Below are 15786 nucleotides of genomic sequence, written 5' to 3'. Positions count from 1 at the left end.
GGAGGGGGTCCTTCTGAGGTGGGGAGGGAAGGATATGCTCCAGGCCTCTGTCCTTGGCCCGTACGTGGTCCTCTGCGCGTTCTCCTGGCATTCTCTTTGTATTTGTGTCCCAATTTCTCCTTTTTATAAGGACACCCGTCATATTGGATTAAGGCCTACTGTACTCTAGTATGACGTCATCTTAACTCATTACATTGGCAATGAATAAGGTCATATTCTGAGGTACTGGGGGTTAGGACTTTAACATACACATTTGAGGAGGGATATAAAGAGTTTTGCCTGTGCTATATGATCTAAGAGACTGAGAAGGCCACTCCCACCCCTCCCCCTGTGCCACTCTCCTCCCTGCCCCCTCCCTGCCCCTTCCCCCGCTCTTCCCACAGGTATCTGCACACCCTTGGACATTGGTCCCTTTCCTTCTTGAAGTAGTCTCATGCAGATGGCAGGCATGCCCAGGGAGGGTCTCTATCCACCACTGTCACTTCACTGTGGGGCGCCGTGGCTCTCAACCTGTGTGCCACACATCTTCTCTGCCACATTCTGATCAGCGTGTGGAATTTTATAGAGCGGTGTGTTCATCCTGTCACCTCTCAGAAGCGACGTTGGATTGGTGGGCCCAGGAGATGTGGGAAAGCTGGCATCACGTGGCCAAGTAAGAGCTCGGAGGCAGGACATAGGGTCCGGCTTGCACACTTGGCCTCCTGAATGTGTGACAGCAGCAGCTGGTCTCACACATGGGGATGCAGGGCTGAGACCTGCATTACCACTGACGCTCTCAGGCACAGAGAGGCAACGCGACATTGGAGGGGCCGTCACTTCGCAATTATTGCCAAGGTTTCAAATTGAGTTTTGAGTGTCTATTAAGATTAACCTTCTAATATATTCCAAAGGGCACCGCAAACAGAGATAGATGAAGAAAGCCTGTTTTCAGGAGGTCCAGCTCTCCAACTGGGTGGCTTGCACGTGTGCAAGAACACTGTGAGCACAGGCAGGGAGGGCAGATACCCCTGGGAGGAGCCAAAGTCTGCAGTAACAGCGCGGGAGAAGCCAGGCAGACCTGGGTTTGAATCTTGACCCAGTGTCTTTCCCGCTGGGTGACTTTGGACAAGTCATTTGACCTTTCTGACCAGCCCTGACGATGGGCGACATTCAATGCCCATCGTGGAGTTGTTACGAGGACAGACTGGCACAGAGGGCCCGTGAAGTGCCTTATAACGGCTCCGATATCCTTCACTACTTCGTCTGTCTCCCTGGGCCCAGCTCTGGCTGGCAGTAAAGGCATGAGCCCTGCAAGACTCTCCCAAGTTCACTCAATCATTGTGAACTTGTCTTTGCCACAAAAGCTGCTGTTACCGTGAGAATGGGTTTGGAGCCCCCACTCCCCAGGCTCCTGGCCTGCTGTTGAGTAGTGTAGGCAGAGCCAGGGCTGCACAGCGTCCTGAGCAGCGGGGAGGCCATGGGCAGGAAGAGGAAATGAGAGTGGCCCGGGCCGTGCACCTGGGCTGCATCAATGGCTGCGTTGTAGAGCAGGCCCTCGGGCGGCCTGGAGCACAGGGCTCTGGAGTCGTGTGTCCGTCATCACCTCCGCAGGCCTTGGTCTGTTTTTCAAACTTTTGTTATATGCTTTGCACCTCCGGTAACGCATCTTTAACTGCCCTCCCTCCTAACTGACCCAGTTCCGTTCACCATTCATAATCATATTTCCTTCTTCCTAATTCTCTCTCTCTGTCTCTCTCTGTCTCTCTCTGTCTCTCTCTGTCTCTCTCTGTCTCTCTCTCTCTCTCTCTCCCCCCCACCTCCCCCTCTCTCTCTTTCTCTCTCCTCTTGCTCCTCCCCCTCCCTCCACCTCCCTCCTTCTGTCTCTCTCCCTCTCTAATTTTCATCAGTCAGTCAAATATAGTTGAGGAAGTAGAAGGCCTGGGTGAATGAGAGAAAGTACTGGAGTGGGAAAGGACACCTAGGTTATTCTGGAAGAGTCTGTGTTGAACAAACTCAGAGGAGGTCTGCCAGCCCTCTGCACTGGTCTCAGATGTGGGCCGTGCATGCCTGCCATTGCTCAGAGAATCACTTCTCCACTCCACCCACCTGTGTGCTGAACCCGCCCCAATGAGACCTTCAAAAGGACACCTTGCCCAACTGCAAGTTGCAGATAAGAGAACCAAGACTTCAAGGGACTTAAAATTATTTGTTCAAAGACCCCAATCAATGGCAACCCTTGATGTGGGGCTGTAAATAAACCTTGTCCCAGAGGCCTTAACTGCCCTTGTTTATTCACACAGGAAATTTGTGTCTAAAAGCCTCTGCGAAGTATCACTTCATATGCCCACATGTTTACAGATGTCATGACTAAGTCCTGCAAATATTCATTGAATGGAAGCGTCTTTGAAAATCACACTAAGATGGCTCCTACCTTTTTTCTGCTGAAATGATGCAGTTATGGAAAGTTCCAAACTTTGCAGGAAGTACACAACCTCACTTCTAGAGACACACTGCCAACAACTGGCATGTAAATCTCTAGTTTCTTATTTACACTGACATTCACTCTATTATTGTTGCTAGATTCATATGGCTATGGCCTCATACCATCAGTGCTGTTGTGAGCTGGCGTTTTTCACTTCCATCTCAGTGCAAAGAGGTCTAACTCATTCTTCAGACAGATACAGAGTTCCATCGTATGGATGTCCTCACACTTATTTAATCTTCCTCAGAGTTCATTTGGGTTACTTCTATGTTTTTAATACTTTTAAGTTTTTAAACAAAGCCACAAGGAACATTCTTGGGCCTTTGAGCACTTATAAAAGTGTTTTGGAGGCTTAAATCTTAAAAGTAGAAATACTGGGTCAAAAGGTATGAACTTGAAGCATTTCAGTAGATATTGCTAAGTTGCAAGCCAAAAAGGTATTCTGATTTACACTTGGACCAAATGTTCCCAAGCGCCCATTTTTTTCCTATGCCCTCACTGATGTCTTCACCAGCCCATTTTCAGTTTTGCCAATCTGATACATGAAACAATATGTCATTGTAGTGTAATTTCCATAATTTGGTGATTTCCTCAGGAAAGCTGGGACAGTGGCTTCCCAGGCCCGGGCTGATTTCCTCCTTCTTGGCCAGTCTGTGTTTCTCGACTCTTCTCATCCCTCAACATCTGTATGAATTTCTAATAGAAGCCTCAGCAAAGGCTGACCAGAAAGACAAACCAGATTCACATCCACACCCTGCAGTTCAGAGCTGAGATGAAGTGACTTTTAGACCAGAGATACCACCACGGCCGCCACTAGCCTCGCTAAGTCAGTAAACCATCTTCGCATCTCATCTCGGAGACACTTTCTGGCTGCCTTGACATCACAGGAAGGACGGTAAAAGGGATGAGAGCATGTGTGGAAGCTTCTGTCCCATAGGGGGGTGTCTTTCCTCTAGCCAGTCAGGCAGCTGTCTCGACAAGCATTCAGAGCGTGATGTCCCACTTCAGATCAAACTCATGGGGACAGAGGCACAGTCGTGGAGCCTCAGACCCGCTAGCCTACCGACACCTCCATCCTTTCCATCTGCCCATGTCTGCACAAGGCATGTTCTGGCAGATCGGTCCTTGGTTGACTGTGGGTCTTCCCTCTGCAATAAGATTGTAAAGTTCTTGAGGACAAAGACCAAATCTTATCTTCATTCGTTGCCCAAACAACCTCACTGAACCTCACCCGTGGCGGGTGCTGGGGCCGAGGAGAAGGAAGTTGTGAGCTGGATGAATTCTGACACCACCCTGGATCTCTGCTGTGCACTGGGGTCCGCTCTGTGCACATTCCCCAGACAGCTTGACCTGTTGTTCTCCCTCCCACTGGCTCCAATTTAACCTCATCTAATGAGACCTGAAAATGAGCCAGTTCCAGACCTGGCAAGAAATCTGACTTGTCCAGGTGGCCATAGGACCACCCCCAAAGCCAGCTTGGACCTCTGCCCCTGCCTGAAACTTCTCATAAAACATGTTCTATATTTCTCCTCTCAGACACATACTCCTGAAATTAACATGTCATCACCCTCGCCAGGGACCCTGCCTGAAGGAAGGCAAGACTATGTGTACTCATGTACCCGGCAACTCTATCTGATTTTTTTTTTTTTTTAAAGAAAAATGCTCACGTTTGTAGCATGACATGTATTTCTTTAATTTCTGAAGATTAGTTTTTGAGTGCCATGTTGCTTTCATACTTCTTGGCCTAAACATAATTAAGGCTCCTTTAGCTAAGATTTGCACTTGAAAAGTGTGAATAACATAACTCATTCAACCCCACTTATAAAAAGAGGAAACATGCAAAGCTCATTAGAGTTTCTCAAGCATTCTTTCAGGAATTAATTGCCAGATTTTATACCCCATTAGACCCTTTCCACTTCTCTTTAGAAGCCATTCCTAAAATCAGGATTTTATTAACACTTTTGAACACATTTGCTCTCTGACACCTTCTCTGAAAGCAGAAATTCCTTACATTTTCATACCTGCTGGAGAATATTGTGGACTATAATATGAATTAAAAACTTGTCGAGGGTGGTCATGGGGGAGGAGAGACTGTTGCTAAGGACCCAAAAGATGATCCAGGGGTCAGGAAATGAAATGGTCAGACGCACTGGAATAATTCAGCCTGGGTAAGAAAGACCCTGGCGAGCGACTTAAAAAATATAAAGCTCATTTAAGTTCTCTCTTTTATGAGCCTTTTCAACCTTTAAAAGTTGGTGAGCGTTTTCATGCAGTTCTGTGTATATTTTTAAATTTCTTTTGAAACTTCCTTTGTGACCCATGAAGTATTTGGAAGTATGTTGTTTAATGTCTAAGTGTTGAGAGATTTTCCTGTTTTCTTTTACCATGTTGAATTCTAATTTGATTCCATTATGGGCAGAGAACATAATCTATATGATTTCAGTGCCTTTAAATTTTTTGACATTTGTCGTATGGCCCAGGATATGGTAGGTCTTGGTGAATGTTTCCGGAGCACTTGGGAAAAACAGTGCATGGTGTTTAGGGTGGGGTGTTCTGTATGTATCAATAGAGCCTGTTGGTTGACTGCTGTTTAGATCGCGATTCTTACTGATTTTTTTTTTTTTCTAGAAATGCTATCAGTTGCTGAGAAGAGGGTATGGAAGTTTCCAGCTAATGACTGTAGACTTATCTGTTTTTCCTTACAACTCCATTAGTTTTGCTTGATGGATTTTCAGGATCTGTTATTTGGTGAGTACCTATTTAGGATCATTATTTTTTCTTGGTAACTATTTTAACTATTATGTAATTTTAACTATTATATAATGTCCTTCGTTGCCCCTGGTGATTTTCTTTGCTCTGAAATTGACTTTATCAGATAGTGCTATAGTTTCTTTTGTTTATCGTATTATTGATGCTTGTTGCATGTTTTATCTTTCTCCGTACTTTTGCTTTCAACCTACGTATGTCATTGAATTTAAAGTGAATTTCTTATAAACAACATATGTTTGAAACTTAATTTTATCCCCTAAAGTAATCTCTGCCTTTTAATTAGTGCATTTAAACTATTTGCTTTTAAAATTATTGATATGTTAGAGCCAAGTCTGCCATTTTATTATTTGTTATCTTTTCTGTTTCTCATTTATCTCATTTTTCCTTGTCTTTTTGTAGATGAGTTGCACAATTTTTAGGATTTCATCTTTCAGATGTAACAAATTTTGCATCTTTTGTTATTGTCACACAGGTACGTATTTTTAGTTTTTTTTTTTCCAGTTTATTTTCTCTCTGTTGTTCAGACTGGGTAAAATCGATTAATGTTTCATCAAGTTTATGATTCTGTTCTTTCACATCTTCACTCTCATTGTTTTTTTTCAGTTCTATAATTTCCCATTTGGTTCTTTTTTATAACTTCTATTTATTTGCTGAGATTTCAAAAAATTTTTCATTTGTGTCAATAGAATTTGTAACTGATTCTTGAAGCATTTGTATAATGACTGCTTTAAAGTCCTTGTGCAATAATCTCAATGCCTGATTCATCTCAGTATTGGCATCAGTTGATTGTCTTTTTGCACTTCAGTTGTTATTTTTTTGGTTCTTGGTATGACTGGTGATTTTTTTTTTTTTTTATTGTGTCCTGGACATTTTAGCTATTATGTTAGCAGACTGTCTTTTTAGGTTTAGCACCCAGGTGATTTTTGTGGGCTGTGGTTTCAATAACAATTTAATTTTCACAGTTCTTCATGGGGCTCTGTTGGTCTGCTTGGTTTACCTGTTGCTGCTGAGGCTCCCATTAGTCCTTTCTGGTGCTTCCACGGGGAATGACAGGAATTTCTCTAGGCTGGGCCTCTAGATCAGGGAAGGGCTCCTCCAGGATCTGGAAATAAAGAGTGATTTGGGGGCCAGGTGCTTATTGTGGCAGGTTCTCCCTTGCTGGTACCACCTTGCCACTTGGTGCTTCTGGGTGGGGGAGAGGAGTCTCAGGCCTTTGTCAGAAGACAAAGAGGCTTCCTGGGCTCACAACTTCTTGGCTGCCTTGTCAGTGCTGTTCAGCTTCCTGGTGTCTCTCAGTGGATGAAAAGGGTCTCAAGCCAGCCAGAAAGGAGAGGACTTCCCTTTGCTCATCCAGAATCACAGGATTCTGGATCCATACCTTTTGGCATTGTGGGATGGGACTCCCGTTCTATCCAGAGGAGGAATGAGTCTGCCTGGGCCATTGTCTAGTGCAAAGTTGGGGACTGGGAAATGTGTTGTTTTAATTTGCGTGACCCTGATGGCATGTGACGTGGAGCATCTTTTCATATGCTTTTCTGACATCTGGAAATGTTCTTGGGTGTCTTGGGTGAGGTGTCTGTTCAGGTGTTTGCCCATTTTTTATTTGGGTTGTTTGTTTTGTTATTGTTGAGTTTTAAGAGTTGTTTTTATATTTTCAATAACAGTTTTTTATCAGATGTGGCTTTTGCAAATATTTTCTCCCAGTCTGGAACTTGCCATTTCATCCTCTTCAAGGGTCTTTCATAGAACAAAAGTTTAAATTTTTTTAAAAAAATTTTTATTGGGGAATATTGGGGGACAGTGTGTTTCTCCAGGGCCCATCAGCTCCAAGTCGTCGTCCTTCAATCTAGTTGTGGAGGGCGCAGCTCAGCTACAAGTCCAGTCGCCGTTTTCAATCTTTAGTTGCAGGGGGTGCAGCCCACCATCCCACGCGGGAGTTGAACCAGCAACCTTGGTGTTGAGTGCTTGCTCTCCAACCAACTGAGCCATCCGGCTGCCCCAAAAAGTTTTTAATTTGGATGTGGTCCAAATTATCAGTTATATTGTGAGTTTGGTGTCAAGTCTAAGAACTCTTTGTCTGTCCCCACTTCTCAAAATTTTTCTCTTTAATGTAAGAGGCAACCAAAGGAGAGCTCTGAAAGGTGGAAAGAGGAAGATGAACTGATTGTAGACCAAAAACTGGAGGAACAACAAGGCAGCATGGGTATTTACTCAAATGAACCGGAAACTTATGTCCACACAAAACCCTGTATGTGGATGTTTACAGCAGCTTTATTCATAATTGCCAAGACTTGGAAGCAACCAATATGACCTTCAGTAGGTGAATCAATAAATAAAATTGTGGTATATCTAGACAATAAAATATTATTCAGTGCTAAAAAGAAATGAGCAATCAAGTCATGAAAAGGCATGGAGGAAAGTTAACTGCATATTACTAAATGAAAGAAGCCAATATGAAAAGACTATGTGCTATATGATTTCAACTATATGATATTCTCGAAAAGGTAAAACTACGGTGGGAGTAAAAAGATCAGTGGTTGCCAAGGGTTCAGGGTGAGGGGGAATGAATAGAGGGAGCACTGAGGAGTTTTAGGGCAGTGAAACTACTCTGTATGACACTGTAACGATGGGTATATGTCATTATACATTTGTCCAAGCCCATAAAGTGTACAGCACCAAGAGTGAACCCCAATGTAACCTGTGGACTTTGGGTGATTATGATGTGTCTGTGTAGGTTCACTGATTGTAACAAATGTACCCCTCTGATGAGGGGTTGTTGGTAGTGGGGGAGACCATGCTTGTGTGGGGACAGGGTATATGGAAACTGTGCTTCCTGCTCAATTTTGCTATGAACGTACAACTGCTCTGAAGAAAGAACTTCTATTAAAAATGAAACCTCAAAAAACAGAACAATTCAATAAAAAAAATGGGTAAAAGACATGAACTGACATTTCACCAAAAGGTATACAGATGGCACATAAACACACAAAAAGATGTTCAACATCATTGACCTGCAGGAAAATGCAAATTTATTACAAACCTATCAGAATGGCTAAAATTTAAAAAAGTGACAACACCAAATGCCGGTAAGGAGGTGGAGAAACTGGATCACTCATACACTGCTGGTGGGAATGTAAAATGGTCCAGCCATTCTAGAAAATAGTTAGGCAGCTTCTTATAAAACTAAAATGCAATTACCATGTGACTCAGCAATTACACTCTAGGGCATTTATCCCAGAGAAATGAAAACTTAAGTTCATAGAAAAAACTTTACATGGATGTTCGCAGCAGCTTTATTTGTAGTAGCCAAGAACTGGAAACAACTCAAGTATCCTTCAGTGGGTGAATAGTTAAAGAACTGTGGTGCGTCCATACCATAGAATAATACTCATAGGAGCCAACTATGGATACATGGAACTACGTGGATGAATCCTTCAGATGGGCCTGGGGGAATTATGCTGAGTGAAGAAAAAGCCAATCCCTAAAGCTTACACCACATATAACTCCATTTATGTAATTTTGTTTAAATGACAAAAATAAAGAAATGGAAAACAGATTCGTAGTTGCTACAGGTTAGTGCCAGGCGAGTCAGAAGACGGAAGAGGGTGTGTCCACAAAAGGTCAACAGAGGGATTCCTGTGGTGAGGGAATTGTTCTGTATCCTGACTTCGGTGTGGAAGCAGGAACCTACACATGTGTTAAAACTGCACACAGTTTTAACTACGAGCGCGCGTGCACACACGAGTACAAGTAAAATTGAGGCAATCTGAATAAGATCAGTGGATTGTATCAACGTCTGTATGCTGGTTGGGGTACTGAACTACAGTATTGCAAAATGTTCCCACTGGCAGAAACTTGGTGAAGTAGTCTCCCTGTTATCTACAACTATCTCAAACGTTTTTGAATTGCTTTAAAAAAAAAAAAAAGTGAGCCAGTCACTTCTTTGGACAATGGGAGGTAGGGCTGTGTGTGTGCAGGCGCACGTGTGTGCTACAGAGAAGAAAGCCTCAGGTTGTAGTGTTTATGACTTGGGGAGTCCATGTGTCTTCCTGGCACTCTGCTATCCCCGTCAGCTCCTACTGGATTCTGAGTCATGGGTACCAAGAATGCCAGATGGAACCCGTCTCGGTCACATGTCCTCTTCCGGACACCACTGGTCCCAGCACTGCACACACAGCCACTGGATCGGTCCTAAGAAGAGAGACCTTGATCCAGGTGAGGCTTTTCCTGTAGGTTATACTTTCCTGTTGTTGTTTCTGTTGGTTTCCTTCATGAGAAAAATGGATGCGTCGTGGTAAAGATCAAATAGATTGTGTGTTCATATTAATAGATGTGGAGTGTTGTTTTTTATTAAGGTGCTAATAATTCTTGACAGTTAAAAATTAAACCTCCAACCTCTAATACTATGATCAACTTTCATAATTCTGGATAGTACTCATGGAGGATTGCCGGAGGGAGTGCCAAGTGAAATGTTTGTTGTTCATTTGTAAATAAAAAGAGCTCAGCCAAAGCATTATGTAAAGAGAAACTTAATGAAACCTTTGGAGACAGAAAGAGAAAACATCAAGTCAGGAATTCTGTAAAGAAGTCACAGTTCCTAAGGAACTCTGTGGATGGCTTTCAGTCCTTATGTGGATATCCTGGTGTCTTCCCCAGGGCTGATTTTTAAAAATTTAGTATCATATTATGTTATAAACATTTCTCCACATCAATAAAACCCTGAATAAACATAATTTTAGTGGCTTTATCATGTCCAATAGAGTAGATACATCATCGTTTTCTTAACCATGAGACATATAGATTATCTGCATTTATATACACATATATCTCCATCGTATTTTGTTATGTTCTCATGTGGTATTCCCAGCAGAATTACCAGATGAAAAAGAATGAACATCTTGATGTAATATGATGCATTTTTGTCCAACTTTTTTTCCCCCAAAGGTGTTTTATAAATTTACATCCCCTAGAGGAGAGTTCACCACCAGAAAGCCTTTCCAGAATCTGGTGGTGTACATTTAAAGAGAAACATGTGCTAATTTAGTAACGGGAAAACGGTACCCCGTAGTTCTTTTAAATTGCTTTTCTTTGGTTGTTAGGTGGGTAATACTTTTCCCCTGTGTGTCTGTTAACAATTTGAAGTCCTTTTTGAAAATCGTTGGTGTCCTTTGAGTAATACCTATGAGTGATTCCATCAATTTTATTGACTAAAATTCCATTGGGAAGTGAAACTATAATTTACTTAATCATTTTTCTGCCTTTGCACACAAGTTGTTTATGAATTCTACTATTATAAATTAATTCTTTTATTCATACGGAAGATGTTAACAGGGTGGCTATGTGTCAGCCACTGTTTATACAGGGAATCAATCAGACAAAGGGGTGTGTTTTCAAGGAGCTTACATTCCCCTGTAGGTAGGGGAGATAGACTCTAAACAGATAAGCATGTGATATGTCAGTAGGGCCGAAGTGCTAGGAAGAAAAAGAAACAGGTTAAGGAGAAGACAAGGGAGTGGGTAGGTGGATTCTGTGCTATTTTACAAAGAGTGTTCAGAGAAGGTCTGACTACTAAAAGGCTAGGAAGAGGTAGGGAGCAAGCCAGGCAGATATCCTGTAGGAAGTATTCCTGGCAGAGGACATAGCTGATGCAAATGCTCTGTGGCACGTCTTAGAAAAAGGCCAAGGAGGCCTGCATGGCTGGCATGCAACAAGGCAGGAGGAGATGAGGTGATAGAGATTGCCAGCAACCAGATTTTACCATAAGCGAAATGGAAAGCCATTGCTGGACTTGGGGCCTAGAAGTGAAATGACATAGATCATATGGCTTATATATATTTTTAAAGACCCACGCTGGCTACTTAATGGAGACTAGATTATAGCGGGGCACAAGGGGAAACCGGGAGAGACCAGATGGGCCATTGCAATATTCCTGGCAAGGTTACGGTGTAGAGGATGAACAAAATGGTTGCATTTTAGACGTAGTCTGAAGAATTGGATGATGGGTAGATCGTGGCATGTGAGAGAAAGGGAGAAATCAAGAATGGCTCAAAGACTTTTTTGGCGTAAAGTACCGTTCATTTAGAAGTGGAAAGTGGCATGCTTGCCTGCGAGTTTTCTTTGGACATAGTAAGTTTGACACAATGCTTGCTCTGGAGGCAGATGCCAAGCCGGAAGTTGGCTATGTGTCTGCCACTGCTGGAAGAGGCCTGGGCTGGAGGTACACTCAGCAGTCGTGGGCGATGAGAAGCAATGGTACCTCCTACAGACTGGGTGCAGAGAGAGAGGAGTTGAGACCTGAGAACCAAGCGCTGGGCATTCCAGGTTGGATAGATAAAGGGGAACCAGCGAAAGAGTCTGAGAAGGCACGACGAGGTAAGAGGAGAGAGGAGAGGGCGGTGTCCTAGAAACAAGGTAAATAAAGTGTTTCAAAGAAGAGATGGTGAGTAAGATGAGGTCTGGGAACTGAGAGCTAGGTTTGGCACAAGGAAGTCAGCAGGGACCTTAACGAGAGCTGTCAGTGGACTGGTGAGAACAAAGATCTGGCTGGAGTGAGCTGAAAAGAGAGAGTGGCAGAGGAAGTGGAGCGAGGGATTGTAGACTACCCTTTGGGGAGTCTTGTTATAAAGAAGGGCAGAGGAATGGGGCTATGGCTCACAGGGGATGAGCTCCAAGAGAGTTTTCTCTTTTTTTTTTTTAACTTAAGAGTTATTTCAGCATATTTGCATGTTCGTGTAGAGAGGGGGAAAGTGTGATTTGTTAAAAAGAGGGCTAATGGCTGGTGTGGAGTCATTCAGAAGGGACAGGATCCAATGCCCTGTGGAGGTGTGGCCTAAGGTAGGGACATGGTGTTGTGGACTTCGTGTTTGTGGTCACTCAAAATTCATATGTTGACACCCTAACCTCCGGTGGGATGATATTGGGAGGTGGGTCTTTAGGTTTAGATAAGGTCGTGAGGGCAGAGTCCCCATAATGAGATTCGTGTCCTTCTAAGAAGAGAACGAGACTAGAGCTCACCACCTCTGCCACCTAAAGACAGTGAGAAGGCCTCCATGTGTAAACTGGGAAGAGAGCCCTCACCAGGACCAGGCTGGCACTTGGATCTTGGACTTCTCAGCCTCCAGAACTGTGGAAAATCAATGTTTGTTGTTGAAGAAACCCAGTCTTTGATCTTCTGTGATAACAGCCGGAACCAGCGAAGACACGCGGTCAGTCCATCCATGGTAACAGGAGTGAAGGTAGAATGTGTAGGTCCAGATTCAGCTTAGTTAGCAGGTATGTTGGTGGAAGCCTGTGGACGTTCTTTTCTGATTGCTTCTATCTTTTCAACAGAATACGAAGCAAGTTCCTCCGCGGAGAGGATGGTCGGAGAAGAGGGAAGGCGTGAACAGCTGTCGAGGAGAACAGAGAGCGAGTGACCCAGGGGAGGGCAGGGTTGCTGGAAGCACTAGGCGCCCCCTGAAGTCCGCAGTCAGGACGTTAGTCAGACCAGCTCACTGGCTCTGTGGTTGCCTTCATCTCCATTCAGCTGTTGGTTGCAGGTGCACAGGAAGTTGTATTTCATCACGTTTGGGGGTTTGCCAGGCAAGCAGAATGCAGGGGGGGAGGGCCCGAGAGTCCAGGGTATAAGGAGAGGAATGATGGATTCTCCTGGAATCTAAGCCTAGTAAAGAAGGAGGAAAACTTTAAAGGCTCTCTTGTGATCTTCTCCATGAGTACAGCTTCTTCCACATTCCCATCTGTAGGCCAGAATCACAGCCATGCCTTTCCAGAGGCTTAAACTTAAAGCTAGGAAAGTTTAAGGAAGGAGAGAATTTGGAAAATTGCCTTAACAGTTAAGTCCGAACTTTGCTAAGACGTCTCCCATGAATAATGTCTTTGAAAGGCAAGGTAGTGATACTCTGGGCATTGGATGTGTTTATGTCTCCACTTGGGAGAAGAAAAGATTTCCCGTGAAGCTGCCTAAGCAACATGGTGGCCCTGGCTTCTCTCAGCTGGTTGCGTGGATCCAGGACAGACTCTGTTACAGGGCTAAGCAGGCCTTTAGGTGTTACTGGCAGCTGCTTGAATGGTGAAATGTTAGGCAGTGTAAAGGGTGTCCTTATTCAATCCAAATCCCTTCAGTGAACAAATAGCAAAACTTCTGCCCTCATGTAGCTCACAGTCTAGCGGGAAGAAAGGCAATTGCAGAATTGATAATTAAAATTCAAAGAAATGAAAAGGAGGGCCTTGTGGGTCACAGTAAGGACTGGCTTTTCTCCTGAGTGAGATAGGAAGCCATTGGACTCATGTTAGCAGTGGATTGATGTGATCTGACTTACGTTTAACAAAAGCACTCTGGCTCCTGTGGTGAGGATAGACTGTGAGGGCAGAAGCAGGAAGCCCTGGAGTTACCCTGACAAGAGGGGATGGTGGTTAGGAGCAGGGAGGAAGCCATGACGCCATTCACTCCTCTTGCACGCTTCTCAGTCTACCTTTGTGGACCCCAGGGAGGAAGAGACCTACATACCTTAGGGACAAGGGGAGTCTAATATATGGCGGCAGTTTGAAAACGTCTCCTCTCAGGAATAAACCTGGAGAACAAGTGAAAAAGAAGAGCCTCTGGTTTCCATGAAGGAAAGGAAGTCAATAACTATAGTCCAGGCAGGACTGTGAGAACTTGGTCGGATTTCTTGAGTTTTGCAGTCTCCATGTTTATTAGCTTGGCACCCTCCTTCCATTTCCGTATAATGATTAGCAATAACAATGAAAGTGCCTCTCAGAGATAGCAGGAAATAAAGTCAAGGGAACTGCAACTTCCTTGCAGCCAGGTGGGAGTGGAAAAGAAATCACAAGAAACAGGGTCCATGGTGACAACTCTGGAAGGCTCTGGTCCTATGGGGTAAGGAGAAGTTGTTGTTGATGATAATTCTCCAGAGGCCTCTGAACTTTCCAAGAGGAATAGGAAACAAGGACTCTCTGTATGCTTCTCCCAAGGGCTGACCACCTCTAAGAAGCCAGGTCATGTCACACAGCCTTCTCCGGCTTTAGAGAAGACCTACAGGCATCTGTTAACTCCTGCTGCATTTTGTGTGGGACTGCAAAATGATGGGACTTAATTTTATCATACTTTTGTTCATTCACAAGCCTATATTTTAGATCGAATGGTCCAGGGAGTTCAACTTGCTCAAGAAAAGTTTCTAGATGTTACGACCATAATATAATTGCTTGGAAGAAGGAAAAGGACTCAGCTGTAAGTGTTAACTCAGGTCTCTGAGATTGTTCATGCTTAATGGTGACATGGTTCTTTTAAGAGCTTCCCAATTGAGAAAAAAAATAGAAACTTTGAATAGACCTATATAACAAACAGAGAGATTGAATTAGTAATCAGAAAGCTACCCAGTGAGAAAAGCCCAGGTCCAAATGGCCTCACTGGTGAATTCTACCAAACATTTGAAGAATTACTGCCACTGCTTTACAAACTCTTCCAAAAAGCAGAAAAGGAGGGAACGCTTCCCAACTCATTCTATGAGACCTGTGTAATCCCAATATCAAAATCAGACAAAGACAGCACAAGAAAAGAAAGCTGCAGACCAGTGTCTCTTATCAATACAGATGCAAAAATCCTCAGCAAAGATTAGGAAATAAAATCCAGCAACACAATAAAAAGGATTATACACCGTGACCAAGTAGGCCTTATCCTAGAAATGCCAAGATTGATTGATCGTCCCAAAATTGATCAGTGTACATACCATATTCATGAAGGACAAAACCACATGATCGTGTCAATAAAGGTGAAGAATGTCTTTGATAAAACTCAACCACCTTTCATTATAAAAACCCTGACAGACTAGGGTTAGAAGGGAACTTCCTCAGCCTGACAAAGGGCATCTGTGAAACCCCCAGCTCACAGCATACTTATGAAAGACTGACTGCTCTCCCCCTAAGATGAGGAACAAGGCAAGGATGGCCACTGTCACCACTTCCATTCAACATAGTCCTGGAGCTTGCAGCCTGGGCAGTCAGGCAAGAGAAAGAAATAAAAACATCAGGTTGGAAAGGAAGAAGTAAAGCATGTCTTTTCACAGAGGACATGATCTTGTGTGTACAGAAGATCCCAAGGAGTCTACTAGAAGCCATTAGAGCTATAAATGAGTTCATAAGGTTGCAGGATAAAAGATCACTATATAAAAATCAGTTGTTATTTTTATACATGTGCAGTGAACAATCTGGAAGTAAAATTCAGAAAAAATTCCATTCATAATAGCATCAAAAAGAAGAGCCTCCAATTGCTTTCTCAGAGTTTGGGTATTCACATTCGAGACCACGAGACCACCGCTGCAAGTGGCCCCAGGAAGGTAAATATTCCCAGCAGGTGTATTGTGGGACGGGTTCAAAGACTGGTGAAAGTTACTCTGGGTTCCTGTGGAAAACTGCTCCTTTCAGATCACACCCCTGCCACCCATAGGTGTGTCCTTAAATAGCCCCAATGAGGCAGCTGTCTATTAATGGAATTTAGGGGATCCCATATGCCTCCCTGCCCCCCCATATTAGTCCCTCAGTCCATCACTCAGAGAACT

The 15786-nt window shown here is 43.7% G+C and overlaps 1 long non-coding RNA gene across 1 annotated transcript; it reads left to right on the top strand.

The window, feature by feature from the left end:
- The first annotated feature begins 1817 nt into the window (after nucleotides 1-1817).
- Nucleotides 1818-15528, top strand: LOC141571582 (uncharacterized). Its single transcript, XR_012496422.1, has 3 exons — nucleotides 1818-5209; nucleotides 5630-5702; nucleotides 12560-15528. It is a non-coding gene; the product is annotated as an uncharacterized LOC141571582 (long non-coding RNA).
- The last annotated feature ends 258 nt before the right edge of the window (nucleotides 15529-15786 follow it).

Source organism: Rhinolophus sinicus, linkage group LG05, assembly GCF_036562045.2.
Source record: "Rhinolophus sinicus isolate RSC01 linkage group LG05, ASM3656204v1, whole genome shotgun sequence".
Classification (NCBI taxonomy): Eukaryota; Metazoa; Chordata; class Mammalia; order Chiroptera; family Rhinolophidae; genus Rhinolophus; species Rhinolophus sinicus.
Note: the sequence above shows the minus strand (reverse complement) of the source record. Positions and strands in the feature narration are given on the sequence as shown.